Source organism: Tupaia chinensis, unplaced genomic scaffold (assembly GCF_000334495.1).
Source record: "Tupaia chinensis unplaced genomic scaffold, TupChi_1.0 Scaffold000252_1, whole genome shotgun sequence".
In the NCBI taxonomy this organism is placed as follows: domain Eukaryota; kingdom Metazoa; phylum Chordata; class Mammalia; order Scandentia; family Tupaiidae; genus Tupaia; species Tupaia belangeri.
This window is the reverse complement of record NW_006159732.1, coordinates 5,192,335-5,199,500: the sequence shown is the minus strand read 5'-3', so window position 1 is coordinate 5,199,500 and position 7,166 is coordinate 5,192,335. Positions and strand designations below refer to the sequence as shown.

Below are 7,166 nucleotides of genomic sequence, written 5' to 3'. Positions count from 1 at the left end.
GGGATGTGCAAGCAGTTTTCCAACTGAGCATTCTACTGTCCTTTGGGTAAATATCCAGGAGTAGAATTGCTGGATCATATGGTAGTTCTAGTCTGGCTCATTTTTTTCAACATTAAGTCTTCTACTTTCATCCATTTTGAATCAATGATATCTCACTGTTTCTTATAGCTGAGTAACATTCCATAATGTGTACGTGCCAGTTTTTAAACTCAATCATCAGTTTTTGAACACTTAGGTTGGTTCCATGTTTTAGCAATTGTGAATAATGTTGTAATATACATGGATGTGCAAGTGTCTTTCTGAGAGGCTTTTGCCCTTTGGGTAAATACCAAGGGGTGAGATTAGTGGGTCATATGGGTATACTATTTGTAGGTTTTGGAAGAATGTTCATGTTATTTTCTACAGGAGTTGTACTAATTTAAAGATGGTTCCCTTTTCACTACAGCCTTGTCAGCACTTGTTCTTTCTTTTTTATCATAGTCATTATAGCTGTGGTTAAATGATATCCATTGTCATTTTGATTTGCACTTTCCTTATGACAAGAGACAATGAACATTTTTCCATATACCTTTTGGCCATTAATAGGTCTTCTTTGGAGAGTTATCTATTCAGTTTATATGCCCATTCTTTGATTGGATTATTCACTTTTTACTTGTGAGCTGCTTGAGTTCCCTATATGTTCTGGATATCTATCCTTTGTCTGAGAAATAATTTACAATTATTTTCTCCCATTCTGCATGTTGTCTTTTCAGTCTAATTATTTTCTCCTTTGCAGTGAGGAAGTCATTTAGCTTGATGTAATCCCACTTATCCATTCTGGGGATTATTCACAGTGCTTTAGGTATCTTATTTAAGAAATCTTTGCCTGGGACCAGCAGTTAGTGTAATGGCTATGTCACTGGAATCCCATGTAGTTGACCGTGGTTCATGTCCTGGACCCAGTGGCTTAAAACTCACACCGGGCACATGTGCGTTCGTGCCCAAGATCCCAAGAGGAGAATGGAGGAGAAGGGATTGCGGCATGGCCATCCCCCCGGGAGGTGATTTCTTGCTGTATCTCTGTCTCTCTCTATCTGGCAAGCACACGTGCCCTATGGCAAAAACCTCTCAAAAAAAAAAAAAAAAAAAAAAGTCTTTGCCCACTACAAATTCTTCAAGAGTTTCTCCTACATTTTCTACTAATAGTTTTATAGTGTGATGCTTTATATTAAAATTCTTTATCATTTTGAGTTGATTCTTGTTAATAGTGAAAGACAAGGGTCCAGTTTTGTTTTTATAGAGGTGGCTATCCAGTTCTTCCAGCACCATTTGCTGAAAAGATTTGCTTTTTCCTACTGAATTGTCTTGTACCCTTTGTCAAAGATCAAATGGCTATATAATTTGGGGTTTATTTTTAGTAGTTTCTGGACTCTGCTGAATTGGTCCATATGTCCATTTTTGTGCTAGTAGCATACTGTTTTGATTTTCACCACTTTGTGTGTGTATACACACACACACACACACACACACACATTGAGAGAGAGTTTTTCACCATTGGGTGAGTGTACTCACCAGAGATAGAGAGAGACAGAGAGACAGAAAAGGAAAAATCAGAGAAATCACCTCCTCAGGGGGCATGGTCATGCCACAATCCTTTCTCCATTCTCCTCTTGGGATTTATGGCACGCATACACAGGTGCCCAGTATGAGTATCAAACCACTGGGTCCAGGAATTGAACTGCAGTTGACTAAATGGGGTTCCAGTGATGTAACCATCATGCCATCTGCTGGTCCAAACTTTATAACATATTTTGATACTGCATAGAGAGATACCTTCTACTTTATTTATTTATTTATTTATTGAGAGGTTTTTGCTATAGAGTGCATGCGCTTCCCAGACAGAGAGAGACAGAGAGACAGAAAGTGAGAAATCACCCCCAGGGGGGATGGCCACGCTGCAATCCCCTCTCCTCCATTCTCCTCTCGGGATCTTGGGCACGCACGCACATATGCCCAGTGTGAGTTTAAGCCACCAGGTCCAGGACTCAAACCGTGGTTGACTATGTGGGAGTCTAGCGACGTAGCCATTACGCTAACTGCTGGTCCGTACTTGATTTGTTTTCTTACACAGCATTGCTTTGGTGATTTGGTATCTTTTATAATTTTATACTAACCTTAAAATTTTTACTTTTTTTTTTTAGAGTTTTTTTTTTTTTTTTTTTACTTTAAAATTTTTTTTTTTTTTTTTTTACTTTAAAATTTTTTTTTTTTTTTTTTTGCTATAGGGTGTGTGCTCACCAGAGAGACAGAGAGACCAAGAGGCAGAAAGCAAGAAATCACCCTCAGAGAGAATGGCCATTCCACAATCCCTTCTCCATTCTCCTCTCAGTATCTTGGGCACACATGCACAGATGCCTGGTATGAGTTTAAGCCACCGGGTCTGGTACTTGAACCGTGGTCGACCACAAGGAAGTCGAACAACACAGCAATTACACCAACTGAGATTCAAAAAGCAGTCGACTACATAGGAGTCCAGCATCATAACCATTATGCCATCAGCTAGCTCCAGGACTAGTATTTTTATTATATTGATGCTTCCAATCCAAAAATATGGGATAACTTTCAATTGTTTTTTATAATACTCCATTTCTTTTTCAGCTCTTCATAGATTTCCTTGTAGAAATCTCACTCATTTGATTAAATTTGTTCATAGGTATCTTACTTGTTTTGTATCTATTGTAAACAACATTGCTTACTTCAATCTGTCTCATTCTGTTAACTGTTCACTCTTGGTATATAAAAATACTATTGATTTTTGTATCTTTTCACTTTCTTGAATGCATTTATCACTTATAAGACTTTTGTGTGGATTCCTTTGGATTTTTCTATGTATTTAATTACATATCATCTACAAATACGGACAGTTTAGCTTTTTTCCCCTGTCTGAATGCCTTTTATATTGCTTTTTTGACTTATTGCATTAGCAAAGACTCCAGCACTATTTGGAAAAGAGTGGAGAAAGTTAGCAGCCTTGTCTTGTTCCAGGTTTTGTTAGGAAAAAGTTCCCCCATTCAGTATGGTGTTAAAAATGGTACGTAATATATGGTTTTTACTGTGCTGAAGACAGTCTTTTCTACTTCTACTTGCTGAGAATCTTGGTCATGAAGAAATGTTGTATTGTATAAAATCCTTTTTCTGCTTCTATATATATGAGCATATGGTTTTTATCTTTTTTCCTATAATTGTGATGTATTACATTTATTGTTTGCATATGTTGAACCATCCTTATATCCCTGGAAGAAACTCTACCTAGTCATGGTGTGTAATATTCTTAACATTTTGTTGGATTTAGTTTGCTAGTATTTTATTGAAAAATTTTGCATTGGTATTTGTCAGAGATAGTGGGCTGGTCTTTTCTTTTTTGTTATGCCTTTGTCTGGTTTTGGTATCAAGGTGATGGAGGTTTCATAGAATAAGTTTTTGAGGGTCCCTTAGAAATAGTTCGAGGAACATTAGGATTAGTTCTTTAAAAGTTTTGTAGAATTCAGAGCTGATGCCATCTTGACCTGAGTTTTTCTTTGTTAGGATACTATTTCTGACTGATTAAATCTCTTCACTTTCATTTGAATAGTTAGGTTTTTTTATTTTACCTTGACTCAGCCTAGGTAACTTGTACAGTTCAAATTTGTCCATCTCATCTGGGTTTTCTAATTTCTTTGCAGCTAGTTGCTATGAGTATTATCTCATCATTTTTGTGTTTCTGATATATTGCTTGTGATTTTATCACCTTAAATACAGATTTTATCTATCTTGTTCTTTTCTCTGTTTCTCTTGACTAGTCTAGCTAATGGTTTATTAGCTTTGTTATTAGTTTTGTTTATCTTCTCCAAAGCTCAGAATTTGTTTTGTGGATTTTTTGTGAAGTTCTTTCATTCTCTACTTCAGCTCTAATCTTTACTATTTATTTTCATATTTTATTTTTATCATTTTTTTCACTTTTCTAGTTCCTTGAGATGTGATGTTGCTTATTTGCCACCTGTATGTGTTTTCCTTTTGAGCACTAATGGTTATGAACTTCTTTATTATGTCTGCTTTCACTAGGTCCTGAAGAGTATAAAGAGTGGTGTGTTCATTTTCATTGATTTCAACATATTTTTCTTCATTTTATTCTTAATTTCTTCAGTAGTTTGAAAGTAATCAGGAGGTCCTTAACCTGAGGTACAGACATGGACACTGCAGGAGGACTGAGGGCTTGTGCACATTCTAGGATAGATCAGACATTTTGTAAGTGATGTGGAGCAGCCAGAACTTATGAGTGACCTTAAAGAAATCAAGAGTTGATAACTGCCTGGTCTTTCTATTCTCCCCATGAGTTAACTGCCCCTCCCCTGGAATATTGAGTAGCTGGAGACCTTGAGGTTAAAGTCCCTGCTTCTCTGCCAGCTCTGTATTAGGGCAGACACTGAGACTTTTCCCTAAGACACTTGAAACATACTGAAACTGCCTCTCCCCAGATTCACTCATAAAAGACTGTGCTCAAATCTCAGCTGGGGCCAGAGATTCAGTGTTAACTCCTCTGCACTGTGCTATTTGAATAAAGAGTTCTTTTTCCTCTCTAGAGTGCTGTATTTTCCTTCCTTGGAGTCTGTTTTCCAGCAACATAAGGATGCCAGAAACAAATACTGACTACCTTGACGAGAAAGAGGTTTAACTCCTCCTGGTGGAGATGTGTATGTTTTTGTTTTGTTTTGTTTTGTTTTTGATTGTTTTGTTTTTATGAAAATTACAATAAAATTGGTGCTGAGACCAAGAATTGTCATCTGAATTAAAACATTGAGAAATGATTGTTGCATCAAACTTCTAGTGTCTTCTTATTCAACACTGAGAATAAACTCCTGCTACAACAGAGATCAGATGCTAAAATTGCCTTTCCCTGTTGTTTTACCAATAATTGTAGTAGTCATCCATGAAGTAATCTTGGTGAGCTTGAAGAGAATGATGTCATTGGAGTAAAACAAGCAACACAGAGGTGTTTACAAACCGAGTCAGTAATTCCCATGGAAGAGGTTCCACCAGAAGAAATTAATAATCTAACACGAATGTACTACAGAGTTTAGTCTGATGATATCTGGGGTGAACATGAAATTGATTACATCTTGTTTATGAGGAAGAACGTAACTTTGAATCCAGATTCTGGTGAGATTAAAAGCTACTGCTATGTGTCAAAGGAAGAACTGTAGGAACTTCTGAAAAAAAAAACAGCCTGCGGTGAAATTAAGCTAATGCCATGGTTTAAAATTATTGCAGATAACTTAAATCATTTAAATCAGTTTGATGACCATGAAAAAAATGAAGAATGTGAGAGCATAGATGAGTGATTACTGAAAATTTTCTCTACTTAGTAAATTTAAAATGTTTTTTGTTTTAAATTTGATTCTTTTAGAACTTTCATATAATACAGTCATACTTTATAATCAGTTTGTGTAGAAAAAAACAACTGACTTGTAATTTTGAATCACACACCCCATATATATGTGCTGCCCTTTGTAAAAGACATTTATGAGAAATACTGTAAAATGAGGAACCAGCAGTTAGCGTAATGGCTATGTCGCTGGACTCCTATGTAATCAACCGTGCTTCGAGTCCCAGATCCAGTGGCTTAAAACTCACGCCGGGTGTGTGTGTGTGTGTGTGTGCCCAAGTTCCCAAGAGGAGAATGGAGGAGAAGGGATTACGTACGGTGTGACCATCCCCAAAGCTACTGCTATGTGTCAAAGGAAGAACTGTAGGAACTTCTGAAAAAAAAAACAGCCTGCGGTGAAATTAAGCTAATGCCATGGTTTAAAATTATTGCAGATAACTTAAATCATTTAAATCAGTTTGATGACCATGAAAAAAATGAAGAATGTGAGAGCATAGATGAGTGATTACTGAAAATTTTCTCTACTTAGTAAATTTAAAATGTTTTTTGTTTTAAATTTGATTCTTTTAGAACTTTCATATAATACAGTCATACTTTATAATCAGTTTGTGTAGAAAAAAACAACTGACTTGTAATTTTGAATCACACACCCCATATATATGTGCTGCCCTTTGTAAAAGACATTTATGAGAAATACTGTAAAATGAGGAACCAGCAGTTAGCGTAATGGCTATGTCGCTGGACTCCTATGTAATCAACCGTGCTTCGAGTCCCAGATCCAGTGGCTTAAAACTCACGCCGGGTGTGTGTGTGTGTGTGTGTGTGCCCAAGTTCCCAAGAGGAGAATGGAGGAGAAGGGATTACGTACGGTGTGACCATCCCCCCTGGAGGGATGATTTCTTGCTTTCTCTCTCTCTCGCTCTCTGTCTTGCTCTGTCTGTCTGGCAAGCACATGCACCCTATAGAAAAAAACCTCTTCAAAAAAAAAAAGAAAGAAAGAAAGAAAGAAGAAAAAGAAATACCGTAAAATGAGAGAGAACAAATAAAATTTTAACCTGTCCAATTCCCCAGTTAATGACAAATTTGAACAAATAAATGAAGTTTTTCAGTTTCAGTATGTTGTAATAAAAACATTTTCAGACACTTATAAAGCACTTTTATATTTACCAAGTGTTTTATAAAATTTTTTTAGCATTGTCTAGAAAAATGAGCAAAAGAAAATATTTGCTTGGCTACTTCAAATCAATCTAATAAACTGTCCATATTAACATATTAAACTGACAGTCTAGGCTCAAGGGAAATTAAGTGGTAAATATTCTAATTTGTCATCCTAGAAGTATCATTTTGGTACTTAAAGGTAACTATTGCTTTTGGTAATGAGATTGGTTAACCTAAATCTTTTAAATAGTATTTACCAGTTCATAAAATCTGTGTTTTCAGAATTAAAATGGATAGAGAGGCTACTCAGAAAGTGGAATTGAGTCCTACTCTACAACAGGGTTTCTAGCTCTGGCATTATTGACTTCTAGGTTGGATATTTCTTCATTGTCATGATTCATTGTGTGCATTGTGAGAATTTTAGCTGCATCTCTGGGCTCTACACATTAAATGCCATTAGCGCCCTTTTCTCCCATGGCAACTAGGATTATACCAGATATTGCCAGATGTCCCGGGTGGGGCAGAGACATCACTTATGAACCGCTGTTTCATAAAGCTAGACCACATTTTAGAGGGAGAGAAAAATAACAGAAAGGCTAATATTGAT

At 36.3% G+C, this 7,166-nt stretch overlaps 1 pseudogene; it reads left to right on the top strand.

Moving 5' to 3' along the window:
• The first annotated feature begins 4,642 nt into the window (after positions 1-4,642).
• LOC102499724 (isopentenyl-diphosphate Delta-isomerase 1-like) lies at positions 4,643-5,357 on the top strand (annotated as a pseudogene).
• The last annotated feature ends 1,809 nt before the right edge of the window (positions 5,358-7,166 follow it).